Source organism: Phlebotomus papatasi, chromosome 2 (assembly GCF_024763615.1).
Source record: "Phlebotomus papatasi isolate M1 chromosome 2, Ppap_2.1, whole genome shotgun sequence".
In the NCBI taxonomy this organism is placed as follows: domain Eukaryota; kingdom Metazoa; phylum Arthropoda; class Insecta; order Diptera; family Psychodidae; genus Phlebotomus; species Phlebotomus papatasi.
The window spans coordinates 73,574,599-73,589,000 of NC_077223.1; the positions used below are offsets into that span (position 1 = coordinate 73,574,599).

Below are 14,402 nucleotides of genomic sequence, written 5' to 3' on the forward strand. Positions count from 1 at the left end.
CATTTCACTTATTTATTTAAATTTACAGATTACACTGATTTTTTAGGATGATTTAAAAGATATCTTCATTGCTTTGTCAATATCAATATTTTCGAAGATGTCTACATGCAAAAAAGTGCGATATACACAAAATATTACAATGAATACCCTTTTACAACATTCTGAAAAAAGAAAATTACACGTGCCGAAATTTGATCGTTTTATTTGTGACAATTTTTCATCATATTGTCTAAAAAATGCAAACTTTGCAATTTTGCAATCTATTTAAACATTTAACACAATCAGAATCAATTAAAGGTTTTTGGACACTCTTCGTGACAACACCTCTATTATTTTTCCTTGTGAACCAAGTACAAGAAAGTCAAGTACGAAAATGAGTTCTATCGAAGCTAATAAGTTCTCACGCGTGATTAAAGTTCTTATGAATGAATCTACAAATACAATCAATTCGGCAACCGACGCAATGATCCGTGCGATGTTGTTCAACAAATCTGACTCAGAATTAATCGCTCTTTTGGGTGATAAGAAGAATAGTGATTTGTTTAAAGACATTGTGGAAAAATTAGAAGAAATGGTGAAAGGAGGACTTAATCTTTCAGCCACAAATAAAAAAAAAATTAACCATGAACATTAGAAATTTACCAGATGACGTTCTAACTGAAAAAGTATGTGGAATTTTATATAATGAGGAGGATAGTGATTATTATGAGCCTCCTACTAAGAAGCGCAAAATTGCATCGGCTCCCGTACAAATTGGTTCTGGCGATAGTGTTGGCGAAGATAAAGGAAGTAATAATGATACAGTGCTTAAAAATGTTAATTCTTATAATGAAAGTCAAGACAATGGTGCTATTATTGCTCATGATAAACAAAATGAAATTAAAAGTGATCGTATAAAAATTGATGGTAAAGATGACACCAGTGATCATGAAAATTTGATCATGAATAACGATGCTAAAATATCAAATGACAGCGTAGAAGATGCTAAAGTTGAGATTCAGAATAGTGAAGAAAATGTTGGTGAGATTTTGAACTCAGACACTCAAAATGAAATTAAAAATCAGGACACTGAAAAGAAATTTGTAGAAATTTTATCGAAAGTGAAAAAGTTTAATGCTTTTTTTAAAGTCACCCAACTGGAGATAGATTTTAAAATAAAAAATCCATCGGACAATATTTCGACTGAATGGTGGGATAACGCTTTTGATGAAGTTTTAGATATAGTTCGTAGCGAATCTACACCTGATGACAAAGTTGTTCTGCAAGTGTATCTCGTTGATAGCCCAAACACTAGGCCAATATATATTGGGAGGTGCCCCATAAATGCTCTCTCAAAGGATGCGATCTTCGGGAACTTGGAGAAAGTGCATCAAAGTACCAGTGCTTTTCACTCCACTGATATATTGGGGGTTCGAGCACACCTATTACATCCTCAAGAAGGAAGGGGTCGCCATCATACTCCAGAAAGAATGACAGGAAAGAACATGCGCCACTACAAACAAAAATCCATCATTGACGTTGATTTGGATGGAAACTGTCTACCGATTGCATTGATTTTTGGTATGTCCCTTTTGTTAAATGATAAGAATGAATCGAAAAGAATTATCAAAAATTACAAATCTACTCAAAACACATTGATTAAAGCTGTTAACAAATTAGTTACTTCTCTCGGTGTACAAATTACAAAAGATGGAAAATATAATTTGGACCTGGTACGCAAATTTGAAGAAAAATATGATTATGAATTTAGAGTTGTTGTTTACGATGATTTAAAAGATTTTAATAGTCGAAAGTACTCATCCAAAATAACAGAGTCTAATAAAAGTAAAATCATAAATTTGTTTTACAATGAAGATGAGTCGCATTTCTTTTGTATAAAAAATGTCAAAGGATTTTTTAATTATAAATACCAATGCGAATTTTGTGAAATATTGTACAACAATAAACACACATGTTCTATGGTTTGCAAATTTTGTCATAGTCATCCTCCATGCAAGCCTACGAAATATTTGAAAGATTGTTCATCTTGTAACAGGCGATTCAGGGGTGATTCTTGCTTTCAAAATCATATTGATGGGGAGGTTTGCCAAACATTTAGAATCTGCCAAAACTGTTCGCATATTTTTGAAACGAATAAAACTCATGAATGTTATACACAGAAATGTGAAATTTGTTATAAGAAAGTACAAAATCCACATTTCTGTTTTATTCAGCAGTACAAGGCAAAGCCTCCCAAAAAATTTGGACTAATTTTTTACGACTTTGAATCCGAATTTGTTGATGCGGGGAATGGCTTTTCTAATCATAGAGCTAATCTTTGCGTAGCCAAAGAAGTTTGTTATCTCTGCTACAAAAATGCAGATTCTTCTACGGATTGCGAAAATTGTACTCAAGACTTTCAAATTTTTGAAAATTCTAATAATCAGTCATGCGTTTATAAATTTGTTGATTTCGCTCTACGTTTCCGTCCCTACCCAATTGCAGTAATTGCTCATAACGCAAAAAGTTATGATGCTCAATTTATTTTGGAAGAGCTCTGTAAAAGGGACGAGAAACTTTCCCCGATCATAACGGGATGCAAAATTTTAACAATTAAAATTCGCGATATAACGTTTCTAGATTCTCTCAGCTTTATTCCTTTCGCGCTATCTAAATTTTCCTCGAGCTTCGGTTTGCCATCTTGTGAAAAGGGTGAATATCCCTACAAGTTTAATACAGATGCAAACAAAAACTATGTAGGAAAATATCCGCCTATTGAAGCCTACGCCATCGATTCAATGTCAGGTGAAAGGTATCAAAGGTTTTTAGAATGGTATGATTCCCATAAGAATGACACGTTTAATAATCGTGAGGAGTTAATTCGGTATTGCACCCAGGATGTTAAAATCTTAACTCTAGGGTGCATTAACTTCATGTCCTCATTCCTTGAAACTACTGGAATAAATCCTTTTTTGCAAGCAGTTACTATTGCTGATGCTGTAATGAAGGTGTATAGGAAGAATTATTTGCTTCCAAATACACTTGCTATTACACCTAAAAACAATTACAGCTCAACATTTATGAATCTGCAAAGCAAAATTGGATTAAAATGGCTTGTCTTTTTAAAGATGACGACAAACTGTGATATTAAATACGAAGTTAGACTTAAAAACTCACGAATTATTGCAGATGGTTATGATGAGGCCTCAAATACTGTTTACAGTTTTGAGGGTTGTTATTACCACGGTCACACATGCATTTTTAATAGGGATTACGTCTGTTCCAGAGACCCTCAAGACACCATTCATAATCGTTACGAAAAAACATTGAATCGATGGCGTAGAATTGAAAGTCTTGGATACAATTTAGTTACCGTATGGGAATGTGAATTTCGAAAGACTTTAAAGAACGACCCCGAGCTTGCACAAGCAATTGAGAATCACCCAGATGTCTTAGACGGAGGGTTTGATCCTCGGAGTGCCGTGTACGGTGGTCGGACAGAAGTATTTAGACTTCATTACAAATGTCGCCCAGGTGATCGCATTTATTATTATGACTTTACGTCATTGTATCCCTGGGCGAACAAGTATTCTAAATATTTTGTAGGCCACCCCACAATTTTAAAATCTTTCGTGATTCCAGAGGAGATTTTAATGTATGACGGCATCGCGAAAGTTGAAATTTTGCCGCCACGAGAATTGTATATTCCGTGTTTGCCTTACAAGTGCAACAGCCGATTAATATTTCCTCTCTGCAGAATTTGTGCCGAAATGACAAACACGGATCGTTGTACTCATTCTGACAGTGAAAGAACTCTCACAGGTACGTGGTCCCTCGAAGAAATTCGACTAGCCGTGCAACACGGATACAAAATTATTAAATCCTTTGTGCTTTGGTCGTATGAAACCGCTGAGTATAATCGCGACACTGGTGAGAAGGGTTTATTTGCAGGCTATGTTGACAATTTTTTAAAACTCAAGCAGGAAGCCAGCGGGTGGCCTAATGAAGTCGAATCCGATGCCTCAAAGGAAAATTACGTCCGTGAATATTTCGAAAAGGAGGGAATACAGCTTGACAAAGATAACATATCTGTTAATAAAGGTATGCGATCTTTGTCAAAAATCGTACTCAATAGTCTTTGGGGTCGATTTATTATGCGAGAAGATCACACGAAAACCACGGTGTGTAATACAAATGAAGAAATGAATAGTCTACTTTCTTCAGAAGACATCGATATTACAGATTTTTACGTGGCTGGACCACGCCAGATTTTTATTTCCTGGAAATATTCTTCTGGTGCTGATCCTCCACCATCAAAATATGTTAATCTCGGTGTTGGTATCTGCACAACGACAAATGCTCGCATAAAGTTGTATTCCGTTCTTTCCAAATTAGGCCGTAACCTTTTCTATTGCGATACGGATTCAGTTATTTATTTAGTACCTGCTGGCGAAGAGAATCCTCTTGAGTGCGGAAAATTTCTCGGCGAACTGACGGATGAGATCGCTGATTATGGTGAGGGTTCCTTCATTGAAGAATATGTTAGCTGCGGTCCGAAAGCTTATGGTTTAAAAATTTATTGCCCGACAACAAATACGTATTCATATAAAGTCGTTTTCAAAGGAATCACTATGAATCGCCACATCGAGAAAGAAATTAATTTTGAAGGTTTGAAGTCAATTGTGTTTGGTGAAAATGATGAAATTAACGTAAAATATCAGGATAAAATTTTTCGAAAAAAACATTTTCAATTATCATCAGGGACATACCAGAAAAAGGCACAATTTACTTTTAATAAACGACGATGTGTCGATAATTTTGATTCATTACCATTCGGTTTTTAATGTTTTTTCTTTTCAAAATTCTAAATATTCAATTTAAAGAGACTTTTTTTTATCAAAAGCAGTTGTATCTAAGTTTATATTTAGTTGATAATTAGGTTATTATTTATGACATTTGTAATTATAATTTAATATGGTGTAAATTTGTAGATATAAGAAAAATAAAAAAATATAGCATTTAATTTAAAAGATAGTACTGTTTTTCTCACTTGTCGTTTGTCCTCTCAATGAAATCTCCATTTTTTTTTCGCTTGGATAGTCGATCATAGCAACATTTCTGGAGTATTATGTTCTTCAAGTACAAAGAAATATTTTATGGAGTGTTTTAGAGGAAAATAGAATAACAGGTAAGTACTATATAACAGGTGAGTGTGGAATATGAAAAAAAAGGCACATAAAATCGAAATGTTAAGAAAAATGCTGCATATTTAGTGGAAAATGTAACCCCTAAAACACCATTTGTTATTTTTTTGTAATGTCAATTGGCTTATTAATGATTTTTAACTAATTTTGTGCACTTGAATTTTACTCTTTACAGAAAATAATTTAAAAAAAATAGCTGTGATTGCAAACATGCATTCTATACCTCAGATCTCCATACATTTAATCAGACGTACCACGTATATTTGATTTTATAGATTATGGACCAACGTAATACATCCTTATAAAATAGTTAGTTGCTAAAAATGATCGAATAATTTTTAAAAATTCATTTTATTTTGAGATAACAATACGAGAAAAACTTGAGGATCGCGGATGTACCCTCCTTTATGAAAGAAAAATAGTCCATAACAGTTCATTGCCTTGTCTATTCAGCATAAAAATGCAATCAGCATAAAAATGCAAGTGTCCATATGATAGTATTCTCTTACTCCTCCTTCACCTGAAAGAACTAAATGAATCATCGTAGAGCGCAAGAACATTTCACTCGCTCTTTTTTCCATTTTGCATTTCTCTCATCAATCCACACGCGGGAAGGATTCACATTACACATTGCACAATATTGTGAAAAACAATTTTTTTTTTAAATAAGAATAGTTAAATGAATAAGAATAAATAAAATAATTAGCAAAAATTGAAAATATGAATTTAAGTGAGCATGGGGAGATGGGGATTTCAAATAAAATTATTAATAAAAAAAGAAACTGGCAGTGGATTCGAATATTAGGCTAAAATCATCCATGAAAAACTGAAAGTGAAAATGTGGGGTCAGCAAAAATCACCCTCGAAGACGTGGTGGCATCATGGATGTTGTCGTCATCACTTCTGAGCCCACAGATCAGATTGCAATGCTCTATATTATGCGCGAGACATTTCTGACCGTACGCGATACCTCTGAAAAATCTGACTGTGCGCGATGCCTCTGAAAAATCTGACTCTGCGCGATACCTCTGAAAAATCTAAAATGTTCCATGAAAAACTGGAAGAAGGAGCGGGGAGAGGAGAGTGAATCAGCAAAAAATCATCCTCGGAGACGTGGTGACATCATTGATATTGTCGTGGTCATCAATGTTGAGTACACTGGTCAGATTGCAATGCTCTATATTATGCGAGAGACATTTCTGACCGTGCGCGATGCCTCTGAAAAATCTGACTGTGCGCGATACTTCTGAAAAATCTAAAATGTTCCATGAAAAACTGGAAGAAGGGGGAGGGGAGTGAATCAGCAAAAATGATCCTCGGAGACGTGGTGACATCATTGATATTGTCGTGGTCATCAATGTTGAGTACACTGGTCAGATTGCAATGCTCTATATTATGCGAGAGACATTTCTGACCGTGCGCGATGGTTTTCTGACCGTGCGCGATACCTCTGAAAAATCTGACCGTGCGCGATACTGACTACTACTAAATATTTAATTCCTAGTAATTCTATTAAATTCCAAGAAATTCAATAGATTACCAATTAGAAATATAAATATAATTAGAAATATATATTATAATACATTTTTTTCTAAATACCTCAAGTATTGAATCTCTAGGAAAAGTTCTCTACAAACTGTTTTGTTTATTCTAAGCCAGAAAAAAATTTGATTTATATATAGAGCACTGAACTATTCGAAAGGATAGCTTGTGACCTTATATTACAGCTCTTTCAGGCATAGAGACACCCTATAACGTTTCGCGAAAAAAAAACAAGTCTGTCATACTTTCTATTTCGCCGAGACATACTGATGGGGATTTTATGGTGAAAATCGGACTAAGTAGTAATGGGAAACTTTCAGGCTTCCCACATACTCTGGTTTCAAACACTTCATATTTTTCACATGTTCCTTTAATGAACCTGGAGGGGAATTCTGTAACGCTCTGGCAATGCCATAAGACAAATTGGGTTCGAATCTCAGGAGAACTTTTTCGAAAATGCGATTCTGTAGCCATTACATTGACCTTTCAGCTCACGTGTGACATTGTCAGAAGTCACATATTTCAGATTTCTGTCAAATCAAATAACAATGAATTTTGTTAAAAAAAATCAACTAAGACTCAATCGGAAATTTATCCATGACTAAAAGTAATTATCTCGTAAAACACTTTATTTTATATTTATCCGAAACACTTTCCCTTCTTTTAAGCAGTGAGACAATATTATTTTCATAAAATATATTAGCCAGTAACCAGTCAAAAACTTATCTGGTTACGCTCGTGAATTACCTCTCAGATAAGTTTTTGACTGGCTGTTAATATATTTTATAAAAATATTGTCGTATTACTTAAAAGAAGGGAAAGTGTTTCGGATTAATATAAAATGGAGATAATTAGTTTTGGTCATGGCTAATTTCCGATAAACCAGGCAATTGACAAACGAAATAAACAGTAACCAGTTCCATAAAAACAGTATTAATTCTGTTTTTGTGATATTTTGGGAAGTCTAAGAAACAAAAAAGTAATTTACAAGAAGAAGCATTTCAAAAATTCATTGCGTAAATGAATACCTTTTCTTAATACGGGAATTGTCACTTTCTTTAATTCTTATGGAACTTGCTAAGAAACTCCCAATGATTTTTGATCGCCTTCACATCCATATTAAATTTTCAGTCATAAATCATTGTAAGTTTCACAAAATACACCAGCCATCCGAATAAGAAAGTAGGTGATACCGGGGTAGAATTAGCCACCAAATGAAATTTTTCATTGCGTATAACTTATACAAAAAATGTTTGTATGAGGCTGATAAATATTTCAATGAATAGTAAGGGAAGTATATATTTAGAATAAAGAGTGATTTCCTCAATATCCCTTCGAAGACAAACAATAAGATTACCCCTACCCCGATTACAAAAGTGCTGATTGAGTGGGAATCTACTGTAATAACAATAAAGGTGAATGAAACATACATATATCAGCCTTGCAGGTTACATTACCAACTCAAAATAAAATGACTTCTTTTTCGAACTTATTCGCGTGGTTATACTCTAATTAGGGTAAAGTGATATAATTTGGAATTAGTGTTACAAGTTGGACAATTGGCCGGTACAGTTGGACTGGGATTTTTTCTTGATAAATACAGTACAAAATTTGTTTTTAAGGACAAGGAACCAAATTATAAAACTAAAGCATTAAAAATATAGAAATAAAAATGTAGTACTACATTTATCAAGAAAAAAAGCCCTGTCCAAATTGTACCATTGTCCAACTTGTACCACTTTACCCTATCTTTCTCGAAATGTGTTGCATTTATTTTGCTACTGATGGAATGCATGCTGCAAAAGAATTGGTAAAAAGACTAGTTGCATAAGGTGAGTAATTTTTCAAAAATTATTTTATTTTGGGGTGACGATCAGACATTCAATGTCTGTCAAAACATGGTTCATTTACCTTATTTATATAAAAATTTATATTATAACACTAAATTGCGACATTTGTATTATCCGAAAGTTGGCACTAATGAGCGATCAAAAGTAAATAAAGATTTGCGAAAAGTTTTACAAGCTCTCGTTATTGTTTTATCGTTAGGACTTTAACTTTAAATTAATAAGAAGTTTTTTTTTAATTTTTGACGGAAATGCTAATAATATTTGTGGTCAATGTGTCCTAATTTTGACTCTTAAAAATTTTCTAGTACCTAAATTTTAAAATATCTCTCAATCCTACAAGACAAACCAATTGTCTACATTCAATTTTAATTCTTTACATGTAGACATTCACCTCTGTCTACGGAAAACGAATGATAATAATTTAAAAGTCAACGGCCACTTAAAGAACCTCCTTCTGTTCTTTTACTTAAATTACAGGTGGTCGTTTCCCTAGAATCACCGGTATAGTATTGCGAAATTCAAGATTGATGTAAGAAAACAAAAAGCTTGTGAAATTAACGGTGATTGAATTCTCTGATGACTCAAATTGGATATTCAATCGTGCAACAAGTTAAGTTATTTTGCTCTGAATTGCAGAATATTTCACCATCGAAGCTCATTAATTACTATTCGAGCTAATGAACTGAAATGTTCTAATTTGTATTATTTTAATTACCTGATATAGATAATTTGGTAAATATTTAGCACTTACCTTCCTTCTCCGTAGATGATTAAATTCCTTTTTAGCACAAAGTAACCAAATGAAATTAATAATAGTAACAAGTCTCGATAAAATGGCATAAACATACAGAAACCTTTATTTGAATTATGTTAACAAAAAGCCTAAGATTTTTTTTCATTCTATTTCAATCTATTGCACGAGAAAAGGAATACAATCCTTGACGGTATTTTTGAAGATTGTTCTTTTTTTGTTGTTCTTCAAAAAAAAATATTTGGAATCAAACTTGTAAATTGCTTTTTTCTGTATTTAGCAGTAGCACTAAATATTCAAAAAAAAAATTCTTCCAAATAATTCCACATACATTTTTTTCCACTCAATGTGTTTACACCGTTTACACCTACAGATAATTCGCAGGAGAATGTGTGAGGGTTCGATATGACAATGAAAGTTTCTACGAAAAGATTTGTCTTCCATAGATTCTTTTAAATATGAATACATAACAAGTAAATATTTTTTTAAGTAGTACTTCTCCATAGTTTTTGTCCATTTTTTTTCTTTTATAATATGATGCAAATTTCCAGTATCATTATCGTCACTGGACTTTTTTTTTTATTTATAAATGCAAATTACAAAATAGGCTTATTCTTAACTGAAATATTCAGATATTTTTTGCTTCATTATTCGAGCAAAATGGATCCGCTTTTCTCTCTTTTTTTCTTAATTTTTGTCATGAAAAAGTTTCCCAAAAAGAAATTTTCTCACCATTTCTTCTTTATGAAATATTCTCTTTGCGTCTTGAGAGGAAATTTATCATCATTATTTGTGATAAAAAAATTACCCGGGAAAATTTGCAAAACTCGTGGTGAAAAATGCCGACGAAAATTAGAGAGAGAAGGAGAATTAGAAAAGATACACAGTACCCAAGAAGCAAATTATGGTTGCTTATTAGAACCAAATATTTTATTGGTCTTATAATCGACCTTTAAAAGACTTGTTAAGAAAATTTTGGTTTAAAATCTTTAAAATGCTTGTAGAAGTCCCCAGTTCTTTATAAGTTTGCCATTTTGGTTACAAGGATAATTTATAAAGGCGTTTACCTTTAATATACTTATAAGAACTTCGTATCTAAACGGTTAATAATACTTGGACAAGTTAGTAAGACCCCAGAGTGTACTTTTTATGTGATTTATTTTCAAGAGTCTTTATGAAAGGTGTTATGTTATAATCGATCTAAGAAATGACTTATAAGAATTCTTTGTTCTTTGTAATCGCTCATAAGATCATAAGAGTCAGAGGATTCATAGGCTTCTTATAAGTGTACCATTTTATAGGTAACAAGGATTCTTGAGAAATGTCTTCTAAACATTCTTCTTAGGCGTTACAAGAATGATTCTTAGTTTGTTTAAATGGTTAAGTCCCTATCTCCTTATAAACTTCCATTTGAGTTAAAGGATCATTACATCTAAAATTAGATTGCAGATTGTAATTTTGTCTTCAAGATGAGACTTTATTGAGTAAATGTGAGCCATTCATGTTGAATAAATCCATTGTCATAATCCAGTTTAATAAAATAGTTCTCAACAAAAATAATTGAGGAAGGCTTAAAAGACTTTAAAAGACTTATAAGGGTATCTTCGAACTTAAAGGCTTAAAAGAATAAAAATGTAATTTTTATTATAAAGATTATTTAAAAAAAAGTTCTTGTTGAAAAAAATTTTCTTAAGTTAAAATAAAACGCTTGTAGAATAGCCTGGTTCCTCAAACTGTATTATTTCAGACGATTTATTTGTGTAAATAACGCTGTTACAATTGAAACTGACCTTTAATATTACAAGAATAATTCTTGTTTTGAACGGATTGATGGCTTTTTAGAAGCTCTTGTCTCCTTGTAATCATTCCATTTCAGTTAGTATTTTTGGAAAAGATCTTATAGGGTCGAAGGTACCCCTAATTGATACTTTTGTCAAAGTGTTAAAATTTATTAAATGTGTCTAATAAATTGTAAGCAATATGACGCGTTTTCTGTAATATATTTCCTATAGAGATATTCAAGCTTAATATCCCAAATAGTACAGAGTAGGGTGTCAATAGGTTCTGACATTAGTTCTTAAACAGTCAATAGGTGTTCCTTTCACCCCAATCGACTTTTAAGGTTAATTTGGAGTTCAAAACCCTCGTAGAATGCCCTGTAGGGGAATTCTATAGCACTATGGAAATGTTATTTATGACAAATTTTTGTGGTAAATTCAGGTACAGAACAACATTAACCCTTTAAAGACGATTGGGTCACCGGTGGCCCAAAAATGAAATTTTTTCTATGGCCTTCTAAAGTTCGGTTTTGCTCTTAAGTTAGTAAAAGTGACTTTTTCTGACCCCTAATTTTGGACCCTCTCGTCCTTAAAGGGTTAAAACCCAGTGAGCATTAAATGCCCATTAGAAAGGGCCCTATGAAACTCAGGCATTTGATTAGTTTTTCCGAATTTACCGTTTGAAACGCTTGAAATTAGAATTTCTCTCCTGTCTTGCTGGCGTCTACACACTAAAGAAATTCATGTCCATATTTAACAGTTTTTCCTACACAGGCGTAGGCAATTTGTTTCAATATGTGCATAAATTTCTCTAATGTGTAGAGGCCATTATGAAGGCGCCAGTTTAGTTATAAGAACCATTGTGAAAGAATATCCCAATGATCTTATATGATACTGACAAGGGGAATGATTGAATGAAATTATAAGTCTCATAAGAAGCGTAATATAATTCTATTAACCTTCTTGATAAGAAAACATTCTTTAGGAAGTACAATAAAGTTTTAAAAGATATTCCAATACACTAGATCCCGGCATTATGCACATTTTCGGGACCGAAAAAAACGCGCGAAATGGCATTATGCATCGAGAAAATTTGCATACCTACAGGGGCTTTCTTTTGAATAAATTGACCGTTGAACGAATTTCGCGCACAGTAAAAGTCGGTAAAAGTAGTTCAAACAAAAAGATTCAAATGTTTCAACTAATTCAACAATATAAATGCATTAACAAACAGTACATGGCCAGAGTTCTTCAATAAATGGTTAGAATAATAAAAAAAAATATCTTAAAAAAAAGAAATTGAAATTTTGTCTGGAAAAGTAGCAAAATGTTTTCAAATTTCCCGCGTCGCACCATAGTATGCATTCAGGCGTATTTCAAAAATGATTTCATAAATTGACCCCCGATGGTAGGCAAATTTGCATAATTGTGTGTGCATAATTCCGTCAGGTGCATAATCCCGAAGGACTTAATGCCGGGACTGAGTGTAGAATGCTTTACTATCTTTGTCAGAGAGCTAAAAAAGCCTTTTAATAGTACATCAGTTTTATATTAATAGGGTCAGTACTGTTTTAGAAGTTCTACAAGCCTTATTTCAGAAATGTGGTTCTGTATGTCGTAGTTCGAGAATTCTGAAAGATGATTATAGAGAAGAAAGTTCTAGTTGAGCTGTTTCCTTTTAAGAGCATCAATGTGAAGATAATTGGAAAAAGTTTTGCAATCAATTATATTAAAGGACCTACATAAGGTGAATTGTGGTTAAAACGTATACAGAAGTTCCCAGCCTAATCAAAAGGGAAATTTTAGTTGCAAGGACAATCGAAAAAGGTCTTATGGTTGACCTTTTAGGCTTTTTGACATTTCTCGATACTTATAAATGCGCCATTTAATCACAAGGATCGCTGAGACAGGTCTTAACCTTTGAAAACCATTTAAGAATAATTCAGTGCTAAACTCATGGAAAATTTCCCAGTTTCTTGTGAAGGTGCCTTTTAGTTGCAGGGACCAATAGCGCCTTTCAACTCCTAGAAGCCATAGAGGGAAATGGGTCACCTTTGAAAGTGAGACACCTTTGAAATTGCGATTTTTCTCCTAAATTTGAGTGGAACTGAGCCATATCATAATGTAATAGTTTCGCAATCTGTTTCTAAAGCTACATTATCACCAATTTCAACCGTTTGTTACTATTGGGGTTGTGGGCTTAGGACATCTAGATTAGCAGCCCACGCCTGCCGATCTTTCGCCACTTCAGGAGGTGCTCACGGTCAATCCCAAGGCGCTCCCAGACAAGATCCTGAATTTGATTCAGTCATCTTTTGTCCTAGGTCTGCCCCGAGGTTGACGCCTCCTTACAATTGCTTACATAGCTTTTTATAAGGAATTTTGGTTTTTTAAAGCATCTACACAGAAAAAATATTTTGTAAAATTGTTTGTAAATGTTTGTGAAATCCGGAGGACTTACGAAATGATCGTGAATCATATAACCCAGAAACAAGTTCGTAAAATTTTGTACTTTTTTCACAAACATTGTTCGAAACATGATCACTTGACGAGCACTTTTGTACTTTTGCAAACATTTGTTCGTAAATGTTTGTAAACACACAAAAAATGTTCGTAAAATTTTGTCATTTGTTCATGTGAAGAATTTCGGTCCGATGGGGTGTAGCAAGAATTGACGGAAACACTAGACCTTTCTTGACTTTCGCAATTTTATTCTTTACGACGTTTCGAGGATAAATGTCCTCTTCATCAGGTATCGAATTTTGTTGGGAAAATCACGTACAGGCGGGAAATGGTTACACTTTTTTGGACTTGGATCACAGATTGCACTTTAAAGTTCACCATTCGACTGATCGACACAGAATCTGTGTGTGTCGAATTCTGTGCAGAATTCTGTGTCGATCAGTCGAATGGTGAACTTTAAAGTGCAATCTGTGATCCAAGTCCAAAAAAGTGTAACCATTTCCCGCCTGTACGTGATTTTCCCAACAAAATTCGATACCTGATGAAGAGGACATTTATCCTCGAAACGTCGTAAAGAATAAAATTGCGAAAGTCAAGAAAGGTCTAGTGTTTCCGTCAATTCTTGCTCATTTGTTCATATTTGTCCGTAAATTTTGGTTTGGCCGGCAAAAATTTACAGGCAAATACGAACAAATGACAAAATTTTACGAACATTTGTTTTGTGTGTTTACGAACATTTATGGGCAAATGTTTGTAAAAATACAAAAACTGTTCGTCAAATGATCGGTTTACGAACAATGTTTGTGAAAAATGTACAAAATTTTACGAACTTGTT

The 14,402-nt window shown here is 33.4% G+C and overlaps 1 protein-coding gene across 1 annotated transcript in view; it reads right to left on the reverse strand.

Moving 5' to 3' along the window:
- The window catches only part of LOC129804360 (mRNA turnover protein 4 homolog), a 106,197-nt gene that overhangs the window by 38,156 nt on the left and 53,639 nt on the right, over positions 1 to 14,402 (reverse strand). The window lies entirely within an intron of this gene.